General features: G+C 45.9%; 1 protein-coding gene across 1 annotated transcript in view; it reads left to right on the plus strand.

The window, feature by feature from the left end:
• Positions 1 to 13591, plus strand: part of MAF (MAF bZIP transcription factor) — a 352212-nt gene that overhangs the window by 230154 nt on the left and 108467 nt on the right. The gene's annotated exons all lie outside the window — the stretch shown is intronic.

Genomic DNA, 13591 nt, shown 5'->3' on the forward strand with positions numbered 1-13591 from the left:
ATCCCTGCTGAGTAAATCTGGTTGTGTGTTTCTCCAAAGTGGTCATAAGAAGAAATTTATTTACTCCGCGTGGCACAGGAGGGGCATTACTGAGCTCCAAGGCTCTCCGAAGTAATAAAGATTTTGCAGCGTGTGCAAAAGGGGCAGAAATTCAGAACTTCTTTCCCCTCTGAGGTCGTTTGGCCATCCAAAGGGGGAGTCACTTCTCATTCTCTGACAGGGTTTATTTCCGTAAGATTTTCCAATTAGCAGGAAAAGGTCACACTAATGTTGGTGCTGGGGAGAGGAAGAGGATCAAACTATGCAAATAGAGACATCCTTGAAAGGGCAATATTAAAAAAATCAAGTGTGGATTTCCTAATTTAATTTAAAAATTATTTTATCTATGCCCCTTTCCTCCTCTGCGAGAGAGAAAAAGGTGGTTGCATTTGACCTGCAGCTCTTGCCTGGGACAAACGAACATGTGATCCCTGAGTGTGACCAGTGGGCGCAGGTGACCCACGGGGGGTGGAAGATGGGAGTTAAGAGGTGATCCCTTTGCTCTTGGCCCCGGAAGCGCGGGGACACAGGACGCCAGGTGAGCGGAGCTGGAATCTCAGCTGCAGGCGCAACCTCTCTGGACCTTTATAATGGCCAGACTGTCCCTGGCCTGGCGGACTGCCTGCCAGCATATCATTTTTAAACCCGGCTCAGATCTCCGTCTCACACCTCCCCTGCCTCTTTTGTTCCCTGCTCGGTGCGTGCAAAGCACAAGAACTTTTCTCGGTAATAGGGAGGGCTGGGAGCAGTGTCAGGGAAGATGTACTCCAGCCGTGCAGGGACGGAAGTCGCCGATGCCCATTAAAATGGGTCCAGGGGACAGCTTTGCTTTGGGTCTGGGGCTGATGCTTCTTGTCAACTCGAATGTGCTATGCAAATGTTACGACCTGCACTCCTGGCTCACCGCTCACGTCTCCATCAGTGACTGCCTGGGTGAGAGCCAGTGGGGAGCTCACTGGAAGGCAGAGTGCTGCCCGGAGGGGGCCTAGGGCCTTGCACATCCCTCGCACTTATTTCTGCACACCCAGGGGTTTGTCTGTGTGGCTGCAATCAGAACGGAAGGTTACATTCCTCCAGCAAGGCTGGATCTTCCACTTGGAAGTTGCATGTTGGAGCAGGTAGTTCAGCAAATGAACTAACCCGGCCATTTCCTGACAACACAGGGAGCATTTGTTGAGCGCCCTCTAAATGCCTGATGTGGTACCTGATGCTGAGGTTAGGCATTTGCTGCAGGTCACACAGCTGCTACACAGCTGAGTTTGGATTCATCCACCTTTACTTGTCTCTCATATCTATACTGAGTCACACTGTTGGGCTCACTTTATTTGTGAGAAAGAAAAAAAAAAGCTAATTGGATTATTTTGCCAGCAGGTTAAATCTTGTCAAATACTAAGAGAATCATTTGTCAATTCTCCCTAGGAAATAAACAAAAGTATGCAAAAAAATATGGGATTTGGGTCTTTAAAAATTAGAAATGTGCAACGTTGTGCTCAGGCCCTGTCAATTATAAGCATATAGTGTCACTACTGATGTGGGGTAATGGGACACACGTATGCAGTAAGAAGGCACGGATTTGCTGCTGGTGTCATTTCCATCTGCTGTGACGTTCATTTTTGCCACAAGATAAGTCCATCCTCAGCTGAAAAATCCTTCTAGCTTCCTTGAAGTTGAAGAGTAAAGCCTCTGAAGGCATCGCTTGGATTTCAACATGAAAGAGAAAGCCTTTTTATTTTTCCTTGCTGTTAAACAGAGAGTGACCCATTTTTTTTTTTTTATGTTTCAGAGTATTATTTATTTTGTATCATTTAGCAAGTATTCATTTCAGCCAATTCTTGGCCCTGATTTTTCTTAGAACAAATGTGGGAGGTGAAGAAAGTTGCAAAGAATGAGCCCTGAGCCACAGATGCACCGAGGACAAGTTACTTATTTCTGTTTCAGACTCCATTCTCCCCAGGATGAAATTTACCTGGCTCAGATCATTCTTTTGAATTTATTAAGAGGAAATTATTATCATAGCTAATCAAACAAATAAGTAAACAAGTAATTATAGTATCTAAACACCAAGACAACCTAAATGCCCAACATTATACAACCAATGAACTAAAGTATAATATAGGTGTATGGTATATAATGGAATACTATACAGCCACTATAAAGCATGTTGAAGAGAGATTTTAGTGATGTCTTTTCTGTTTTCAGAATACTAATTTTTTCTACTTTTCAGCCCATCCTTATTTTAGCAAATTATCCCTGTTGAATTTAGGACAAAGTCAGAAGGAAGGGTTACACATAAAATTGGTTTGGGGCAGAGTGACAATAGCTGGCCAGATGTCAGGTAGCAGGACAATGGTTAAGAGCTGACAAACATATTATATTATAATCAGATAAAACCTATATATCTAAAAGCCTAAGTGATGGTTATGACCAAGTGACCGGTCGACCAGTCGCTATGACACGCACTAACCACCAGGGGGCAGATGCTCAACTCAGGAGCTGCCCCCTGGTGGTCCTTGCACTCCCACAGCCAACCTCCCATGGCCAGCCAACCTCCCCACCGTCCACCAGGCCCTGTCCAGCAGCCAGCAGGCCCTAGCTGGCCCAGCCCCAACTGGGACTGGGTGAGATGGCCCCAATAGGCTCTGATGGCCAGCCAGGCCTAGGGACCCCACCCGTGCATGAATTTTGTGCACCAGGCCTCTAGTAATACTGGTATATAAATGTCACCAGAAACAAAAAAACTATGCAGATCGTGAAGCAGGTTGGGGAAAATCAGGTGCATGCACAAATCATCACGGTGGTTACATTGAGTGAGCTCTCTCTCCACGCTCAGCATGATTCTAACTAATTTAAATGTTAAACAATTAAATTGGCAATTCTTGTTAATATTCCTTTTGTCAAGTGGAGCAAACTGGGGCACAGAAAAGTAAAGTAACTTGCCTCAAGGTTACACAACAGCCTGAGATGGGAAAGAGTATTTCTTCTTTTTTATTATATTCGCCACAAGAAAATTTTAAATAAATTTTAAATGAAATTATGAAAAATTTTAAATAGGTTTAAGATGGATAATTTTCTATCTTCCCAGATGTGACAAAATGGAAGGCTGAATTTTTAATTCGGTCCTGTATCCTTGAGAATGATTCCTACATGTAGCAATAACATTAGAACCTCTGTTAAAAGTGCAAACCCTGTGCCCCAGGTCAGACACACTAGAGGGGTGGGAACTCACCCCTTTAATAAACTCCAGTAACCACGTGTCCCAGGTTGTCTGGAACTGCCCTGACATAGGATGTATGATGCATGACAACCATAATTATTAATAGCACCCATTTTAATGCTCAGAATCACCCCTGTCTAGACAATGTTCAGCCAGGACCCTGGGAGAGTCATATCAAAACAACACTATGGTAAGCACAGCTCTGAAGACTGTCGGTGCCCTGGGTCCAATCTCCCTCAGCTACCTGGGTGAGTTACTTGACCTCACTGGGGCCTCCATTTTCCCACCCTCACAATGGGTAGGAGGATTTCTTCCTGCTGGGTTGTTGAGAGGTGTAAATAAATGCATGTTTCATTCCTTCTGAAGAGGCAGACAGCTTAGGAGGTGTTCTGCAAACACCAGCCTCCTTCCTTCTAACAGGAGTGCCGGGGAATTCCTACCATCGGCCTGAGGAGGTCTTCAAGGCCCTGGGCGCAGTGCTTCTGTTAAATGTGGTGAGCAAGTGACACTGAGCCAGGGTTTAGTGAGCAAATATAGACACTTTAAAGTTTTCAGGGGACATATAAATGCAAGCTTCAGATTGATTTCACTAAGGAAGTACGGGTTTGTTTTTAACTGTCAGAACCACACCCTAAGGTTGTCTTGTATATGTCACTGTGCCAACCTATTTAGAAAAAAACAAAAGTGTGCTAAGGAAGGTGGGGGTAGGAAGACCAGGTCAATAAACCATTTAGAAACTTTTAGATCTGTTGCCAAAGACCAGCAGATCTGCCATCCTATTTGTAGCAGAAAGAATTCTAATAAATAACCCAGAGAAAGACCTAATTCAGATGACACCTTAAAGATTATTGATTGAAAAGTCAAGGGTTTGCTAATATAAATGGCCTTTACCACAAAATTTGCATTCACGACAGCGACTTTACGCACGTCTGTAAGCCAAGGAAAGTATCGATGCAACTGACACAAATAATGAGACAGACCAGGCCATCTGTTTGTTTCCAAGCAAAATTTTTAAAAAAGAATGTTTCCACTTATGATTATAGTTGGTGTGTGTACTTTCCTGACTACTCCATGGAACATTTGAGGGGTTATCTGCACATTTGTGGGTTTTAACAAAATGACACAATTGCCCAGGTCCAGATAGGCCAGTTCTGTGCCGTCTAGAGACCATTCGGCTGAGAGATTGATGTATGGAGCCCCTGACATTGTCCGTCGATTCAGTAAACCAGTCGTAAATAGTGAGGTGAGAACTTGAACAAGAATATACAAATAGGTGCTTTTTTTTTTTCTGGTTCATCAGACCTCACAGGCAGAATTTGTCACACTCTTAGATTTGTGGCGCTGGGGCACATTTCCTTGGTGGGTGGCAGGATGTCACCCAGAGGACCCAAGTGCTCTCTGCTCCTATACCACATCCACTGGCTCTGACAAGCCTTGACATCTTTGCCTCCAACTCAATTTTCACCTGGACGAGGTGGCTGGCTCACCTTGGGCTGGGAACAAGGCAAGGTGTTAGAAGGATTTTTTTTTTTTTCTGTAGATGCCTCATAGTAGCAGCATTGATGGAAAAAGATACCTGAGGGATGTGCATATCTTAGCCTTTTTAAATGACCCATTTTATAGTGAGCAATTTAATTGTAAGAGCAAGTATGTTGGAGCCCAAGAACCCCGTGAACCCTTAATGGATTTGAAATCTGCCTCTGCCGTTTTCTGGCCATGCAATTGAAGCAATTTCTTTCATCTTTTCTAGGCCCTGGTTTCTCCATTGATATTTTGGGTTAATAATGTGACCTACCTCAACAGAGTTCTAGTAGGCCAATAAGTTAAGGCATTTTGCACAATACCTATTGCATTGTTAACAATTCAACAATATATCTTAACTAGAGCCCAGCGCACGAAATGTGATCCCCCCCCATGCCACCCACCCCTGGTTCCTCGTTCACCATTGGGCTATCAGAGCCTGCCGGCGGGGAGGGGGGTGGGGTGAGGGACCAAGAGGTGGTCAGTGTGCCTCATAGCAACTGGTCAAGTGGTCGTTCTGGTCGTTCCGCCGTTCAGTGGATTTGCACATTACTCTTTTATATATATAGATGTGTTTGTAGGCATTAATGTCCACAAATTTTAGTTTTGTCATGAGGATGATGATGATGATGATGATGATGAACACCTGACCAGGAACTTTAGAGCCATCTTTTTGGACCCTTGTAATACTTGAAAAGGAGAAAGAGTCCCAGAAAGCTTGGGAGAAGTGCTTGAAAATGGGGGAGCTGAGACATAAATAAGCTTCTTTTAACTTTCCTGTGTGCAGCCTCTCCTGATTTCCATACTTGCAAAATACTTTAAAAAATATACCTGGATGTCAGCCCCAAGAGCAAGGGGCATTTGTAGAGCAGATTCGGAATGGAGAGGAGGTGAGGCAGGCGGTGGTGGGCACAGGCTTCCAAGTCTGTGGAAGAGACTTGGAAGAGAGGGTTGACTGGGCCCTGGATATTCCACCTGCACCCTGGGTGGCTCTGGGGAAGTTCCTTAACTCCTCTGAGCCTCAGTGTCACATCCACAGCATGTAGCTAAATCTAGTTATAGTTCTCTCATAGCATTTTGGAGAAGATCAGAAAAATATATGGGAGTTGTCTGTGCCCCGTATGTAGGTGCTTAAAAGGCAACCACACATTGTGTTGTTATTGCCAGTAATAGTATAGAAATCACATCATATGCCACCTGGCTACTAAATCCAGAAATGTCCTCCCTGTTCAGTCCATTCTGCTGCATCCAATCCACCAGCAAGTCCATTACTTTTATCCCCAGGATCTGTCTTCAGTTTGGCCCCCGATCTCCAAGTGCCTGTGACCAGAGTGATCTAAGTGACTATTACCTGGTCTAAGTGACTATTGCTTGGTTATATTACTACCATGGTCTCTCTGCTTCCACCCCTAACCCCACCTCTCAACTGATTCTTTATAGAATAGTCAGAGTTACATTTAAAAAACAGAAATCTAATCATGCCACTCTGTTCAAAACCCTTCAATAACCAACCTAATAATTATTGCCAATAAACAGGGATTTATTGATGTCTAACTATCAACACTCCAGAGTAGGGAAAAACCCTGATTCCTAGAATTTGCCAATTTCTGTGGTGTCAGTAGTCCTACCATGGCCAATTTCAAGCTCCCAAAGAAATGTAAGTTGAGAGCACATGTGTGCAATGGGCTCCATGACCTGGTTCCCACCAGCTCCAGCACCCCACTGAGCAACCATTGCAAGTTTACTCTGTACCAGGCACAGGCATCCACACTTCACATGCATGAGCTTATCAAGTCCTCCCAACAACTCTACCAGACAGGTGCTTTCCTGTGTGTCCGTTATACAGATGGGGAGACTGAGGCACGGGCAGTCTGCCTCCAGCACCTGACCACAGTGTGCTGCCTCCTTTCCTTGTGCTTAAGACAAAATCTAAACTCTTTACCTTGGCGACAGGAGGCAGGATCTGAACCGGCGTTCTCTCCAACACCATTGTGTGCCCCACACCTGCTGCTGCACTCTGTCCATTCAAACACGGCTCCTCCTGGATCTAGCTCCCCGCATCCATGAGGCAGGCCACTGTCCCTTTGCCCCTCTGCCTGGAAGGCTCTTCTCCAGCTCTTCACATCACCCATTCCTCCTCATCTTCAGTCTCAGCTTAAATGTCACCTCCCCAGAGAACCTTCCCTGACCGCCTCTATCTCCCTGAGCTGTTTCTATCCTTTGCAGCCTGTATTGCAACCAGTAGTTATCTATTTTTCCCCCTAAGGTTAAGGTATAGTCTCAATAGGGGATGGAGACATAAGGGGTGTGTTTGTCCCGAGAGGACAGTTGGTAATGTCTTAAGATATTTTTAGTTGTACAACTCAGGGGTACTGCTGGCATCTAGCAGGTTGAGACCAGGGATACTGCTGAGCAGCCTACAATGCCCAGCATGGCCCCGCCACAAAGAATGAGCTGGTCCCACAGGCCCATAGTGCCAAGGTTATAAATTGTGCTGGTGACTCTCTGGCTCTGCTAGCATGCACATTCCAGAAAGGCATAGACTTGACCGCTTTGTTCTCTGCTCTATTCTCAGTCCCAAGCACACAGTAGGTGCCTTAGATGTACGAGTTCACTGACTAAGTAAAAACAACAACACTGCTGATAATAATAATAATATTAATAACAACAACAACAACAACAGCAACAGCACTGAGACCTCCTTTTAAAGAGTCACACCTAAGTGTTCATCCAGGCCGGGGAGGAGGAGGGTGGGTGCTCCTCTTTTTTCTGTCTGCTTAGCCCTCTTTCTGGCCTGAGGACAGGGAAGGAGGAGCAGGCATTTCATAAAATCCCTCCTCGCCCATCCCTGACCTCCCAAGCAGCCGTCCACTAAGTGTTGCACTTGGCTCGAGTTCCCCGTAGTAATTTGGTTAATTGGATGAACAGGCACTTTAGTGACAGAGACTGGATTTCCACACCGCAGTCCATCAAAACTAATCAGCTGGCCGAGTTCCATTTCTCAGCAACTGACAGCTTCGCCAGGGTGGTGAGTAGATGGTAACTTTTTAAATTGAAGAACTTGCTAAATAACGGCAGTTTGAACTTGGCAGGATGCTTTTGAGGGGGAGGGAGGAGAAAGAAACCCGGTATTGGATTTGTTTCCCTCCAAAGAGATAATCTCGTTAGGGGGCTGCTTGATTAAAAGGTTCTTCCAAAGACACTGGTGGAAAACAGTCGCCTCCAAATTGTACTAAGTTTCTTATCCTTAAGAAAGAACATGCGCAAAGCAGGTGTGCTGTACTTGCCCTTTATCTGGTGCTTATTAAACAGGTGTTAACTGCTGTATATGCCTGATATTAGCATACTAGATCAGGTAGGATAGTGTTAGGTGCTGTAATAAACAAGCCTTACAGTTTTCTCGGCTTGACACATGATTTCTTACTCCCATGAGAGTTCAGAGTTCCCAGTTGCAGGTGCCTCTCTTCCATGCAGTGATTCGGGGACTCGGGCTCCTTTTGTCTATGGTTCCCTTATTCCCTATGGTCTCAATGTCATCTGCTCCCAACCAACAGCAAGGCGAGGAGGGCACAGAGCAGGCCTCCTCAAGGTTTAAAACTTCGCCCAGACGTGACACTGAGCACTTTCTGCTCACGTTCCTCTGCTAAGAGTTAGTCACGTGGTCATGCCTGGCTGGAAGAGAGGCCTGGGAAGGTGTCCCTTCCCAGTGGTAACATATCTTGTGGAGGAGAGCCTGGGCCTGGATGGACAGCTAGCGATCTCGGCCACAAGCGGATACATACCAAGCCTATGAGAAACAGTCAGGAGTTTCCCTTTTTCTAAATAAGGAACCTAAAGCTCAGAGGAGTTAAGCAATCGACCCAGGATTCTGCAGTTGGCCTGGGGCAGAACTGAGATTTGCATCTCGACTGATTACAAACTTGTATCTTCCCTCTCTTCCTTTCCCTCACTCTCTCCTCGCCCCCCTCCTTTCTCTCTGCCTCCCCTCCTCTCTCTCCTTGCTCTCCCTCTCTTCTTTCTTTTACTTCTTCCCTTCTTTCCTCCTACACCTCAACAATTTCTAAAGTGCCAACATTGTGCTTCTGTAAGTTTGTATGTTTTTCACTAGAGTGTTCTTTTGGGCTCAAAAAATTATCCTCACTGAATTGCCTTTAACCTAGAAGAGATACGTCTGAAGCATACTAGATCGCTGCTCAAGCCTTCATTTTGCTCTCAAAAGCATAGGCAGCCCAAAAAGGAACATGAAAGAAAAGTGATGTTTCTAAAGGCAAATCTGAGATTGTCACTCCCTTATGTACTAACCCTCTGGTTTTCAGGAGGGAGTTCACTCTCCACAGCTTAGCATGCAGAGGCGTCTCCCATCTACCCCCAAAGGCCCCGGGCCTTCCTGCAGACCTCTGGCAGCCTCTTGGCCAACCTCAGTCTTCCACACACATCATGTAATCCCCTGGCTGGCCGGCTCCTGTCTCCATGTGCTTGTTCCTCTATCTGGAACGTGTTTGCTTTGTCTGTCTTCATTGAGTTAAGACCAGTTCTGCCTTCAAAATTCTGCTCCATTCCCGCTGCTGGGCATCGCACTGCACCCGGCTCCCTCCTCCGTGATACCAGATCACCAGGCAGACCGGACGGAAGACTCCAGTGCTGGATTGTGGCTGACAACTTACTTGTGTGCTTCCCCCATTCGACTGTGGGCTCCTTGAGGACAGAGACACCTCCTATTTGTTTTCCTCTCCCCAGTGCCTAGCACAGAGCCTGATGCAAAGTTGGTGCTCATTCATCTTGATTACATAAAAGAAAAAATAGTTCTGCTGCTGAGCTACAAGATATGCAGAGGGAGTAGTGGTTTTATGCCCACCGGGTTTTTAAACTGAGGGAAAGCAGCGGTGTCCTTTGGTGTAAACTTACACTGTGGGTCAGCCAAGCTCTAGGCCAGGGATGGCGAACCTCTGACACGCGTGTCAGAGGTGACACGCGAACTCATTTTTTTGGTTGATTTTTCTTTGTTAAATGGCATTTAAATATATAAAATCAATATCAAAAATATGTCTTTGTTTTACTATGGTTGCAAATATCAAAAAATTTTTATATGTGACACGGCACCAGAGTTAAGTTAGGGTTTTTCAAAATGCTGACACGCTGAGCTCAAAAGGTTCGCCATCACTGCTCCAGGCAGAGAGAGAGTAGGGGTTTTTTTTTGTGTGTGGAAAGGTTGTGTAGTTTACAGTGAGGTCTCACACAGGTCATTCATGACCCTCACATGCTGAGCAGGGGGCAGGGGTGGCCCACATGCTCGTGTGTATGTGTATGTGTACATGTGTGTGTGTGTGTACGTGTGTGTGTGCGCACACCTGCTGCTCACTAGCTGTCACCTCTAAAAATCCTGGTTGCATCACCTTTAAAGACGGTGGAGATTATTCCTGGGTGGGGTCAGCTTCATTGCAGATGGGATGCTATCAAGTTTTATGGTTTCCTTCTTATTATTGCTGGATTGAAGAAGATGTTAGTCTGAGAAGGGGGATGCAAAGGAGGCCGCAGTATTTCCAAACTCCCTCCCATGGATGACTGCAGGGACCTATGACCCACTCCCTCGTGTTAACAAATATCCCCAGTGCCGTGCAGAGACCAGCCCTCAGCCCACATTGCATAATCACAGGGTTCTGTATGAAGGGTTGCAGGGAGCGTGCCAGAGCCGATTTCTAAACAGTCTGATGATTTATTTGATGCCTTTGGATATGTAAGTAGTCTGCAGTATACACCAAGTGTCTGTAATGTTTATTTTTTCCTTGCTTTAATGTGTGGGACCTCTCACAATGCCTTGTACACCCCAGGCACTCAATAAATATGATTTATGGGAGATGTAAATAAATCCAAACCAAGATTATGTCTGTGTTCATTAGTTCGTAGCTCCAGCAGCAGCCCTCCTTTCCAAACTTGAAAAAGAGGAAAACCCTCACCAAATTACAGAAGAAAAGAAAATGTGAAATAAGTAACACTTGGGCCTAAGTAGAGAGTCCTGAAGCTTCCTGAAGTAAAATATTAAATTCTCAGTTATGTTCTCAGCTTCAGTATAGAGATGCTGTGTGACCTTAAACCAATGACTTAACCTTTCTGGTGTCCTTTTAAATTAAATACTCAGTTGGAAAGGTTAAATGATGCCACAGCACCATTGAGCTTCAGAGAAATGAGAAATGGAAAAAAATAGGACGGGGTTAAATTTCTTGAGTATCAATGACATCGTAGGCAATTTGACTTCGGATTTCTCAGTGTTTGAGAGTGGAGTGGTGAGGGACACAGATGCTGCAGTCAAGCTACCTGAGTTGAAAAATCAGCTCAGCTCTTGACAGGCTGTGTGACCTTGGGCAAGTTGCTTAACCTTTCTGTGCCTCAGATAAGTTTACTTACAAAATGAAGATGATAATATCAGATCCTGCAAATAATGCATTTATGTAATGTGACTACGTGACAAGTAATGGTGTAAATATTTTTTGTTGCTATGATTCCCTTTTTGGAATGAGAAGACTGAAGCTTAGGACTTAAACACCATGCCTGAGGTTATGTTGCTTGTTACCTTGGGGGAAGGGGTAACTGATGGGGGAGGGATATGAAATTTGAGCCTAGTTCTAAAGTTTCATAGCCCCAGCTTCTGCCCCAACTGCCATAGTGCCTCTGCAGTGAGGGCTTCTCCCAGCCCCAACAGCCCCCTGTGCCTGCAGTGACTTGCTGGCCGCTGGCTTCCCCACCTGTGGAAGCTCCCTGCCTGGGACACATCACTCCTCCTGTGGCTGACCCAGACATCTCTGGAAAGTCCAGCTGGACTAAGATGTCACCCTCCCTGGACCCCCACCAATTTCTGGGACAATATCAGGAGAGGGTCCTTCCTGTCTTCCCTGGTCCTTCTGAAGCCCAATTGAGTTGAATACAACTATAAATCTCAAATGCACATTTAGCTCTTCTTAGAATAAGCCAGGGAGTTTGGGAAGCTCTCGAAAAAGGCTTCTGACCATGGCACCCAGGAAGTGAGCACTGCTGAGTCGAATAGGAGTACCTAAAGGAATGATTTGGAGCAGCATCCTTTCTTAAAATCACCCCTTCCTCAAACAGCGCCCTCCCCCACCCCCCCAAATTCAAGACTGCTTTTCCTCAAATTCTATGTGTTTTGCTTTTGCCTTTTTATTGAAGTACAGCTAAAGTGCAGAAAGTGTACTGATCTTATGTACAGCTTAACCAGGGCAGCTTCATGTCCCGACTCACAGGGTCCATGCTAGAAGGGCCTGCACTTGGTTTACTGCTCTGTCACTGCTGTCCATTTTTTTTTTTTAACAAGACCCCTCCTTTTTCATCTTGAATTGGATATTGCAAATGACATCACCAGTGGTGAGATCAATGAATTGAGCTACATGTCTACACCCATGTAACCACCTTTTTGATCCAGATGTAGAACATTTGCAGCCTAGGGAAGCTCCCTCCTGCCCCTTCCCAGTCAGTGCCCCCTAGTGGTGACTGAGGTCACTGTTGCTTGAACAGCATAGAGGATGGTATAGTGTGGATCCCTTTGCTTGTGTCTGGATTCTTCCGCCACATTCTCACAGGAACAGAAGCTCTTGCTTTGCTATTGGTCTGTAGTAGCCCATTTCACCTCTCTACCCCAATTTGTGTATCTGTTCTCCTCTTGATGGTGGAGACTTGGGTTGTTTTCCCATCTTGGTTTGTGAGTAAAGCTGCTATGAACACGCTTCGATGTGTCTTTTGGTGGACACATGCATTGATTTCTCTTGGATGCTTTGCGTGTCAGAGGTTAGTCTTGTGTTTATAGCATTTGTCCTGCCTGTGTTTGTTTCATGGGGAATAGGGATGTGTCATTTAGGGGGCCATGATCTCTGATGGGAAGACATGCCCCTCATGGAGCCATCAGGCAGGTTTCTGGAAATGGTGATGTCACCAGCTCTCACTAAGATGTTGGGATCCAGCATTAGACCATCTTATTTTCTCATTCCGGCCTCTATGCATAAAAACTGGCATTTCTAAAAAATGTAACTGGCCTTGCCGGTTTGGCTCAGTAGATAGAGCGTTGGCCTATGGACTGAAGGATCCCAGGTTTGATTCTGATCAAGGGCATGTACCTCAGTTGCAGGCTTAATCCCCAATGGAGGGTGTGCAGGACTCAGCCAATTGATGATATTCCTCTCCCATTGATGTTTCTATCTCTCTATCCCTCTCCCGCCCTCTCTCTAAAACTAAATAAAAACATATTTTAAAAAAATGGAAGTAACCCCTGGGTTGAGATAAAATGTTCTGCCTCTTCTCCCCTGTGGAAGCCAGATGGACATAAATGCCTCGTGGGGTCTTGGCCAGTCCTGCTGGCACATCTGCCCATCTCAGGAGCTGCTGGGCTGCTTTGGCCTGGTGGCCTGTTCTGTTTGGCACGCCCCTCTGGTTTCTTATAGACTTGCCACCGGTGAGATCCCTCCTAGTCTCCTGATGCTTGTGTTAGGCAGGGAGTGTGGGCACTAACTTAGAAACAAGCACCTATCTGGTGTGTTCACATTAACCAGCCCCTGAGGTCTGAGATCATGTGGGGTCAGGTCAGCAAAGAAAAAAAGGTCTGGTTCAGAGGGACTCACCGCTGAGCCCCAAATGATGCATCAGAGTTCTGGTCCAGGGAGCCGCAGGGACAATGCAGACCAGGGTCCTGGACCACCATCTCCTACTGGATGAGAAGTGAGGACTGCACCTTCCATCCAGGCCCCGATCCTCGTCAGGACATCCCCGACTCCCCCACTATGTGTGTCGGGACCTCTACCAGGGCTGGGGCTGCAG

The sequence above is a fragment of the Myotis daubentonii genome, chromosome 15, assembly GCF_963259705.1.
Source record: "Myotis daubentonii chromosome 15, mMyoDau2.1, whole genome shotgun sequence".
NCBI classification, from domain to species: domain Eukaryota; kingdom Metazoa; phylum Chordata; class Mammalia; order Chiroptera; family Vespertilionidae; genus Myotis; species Myotis daubentonii.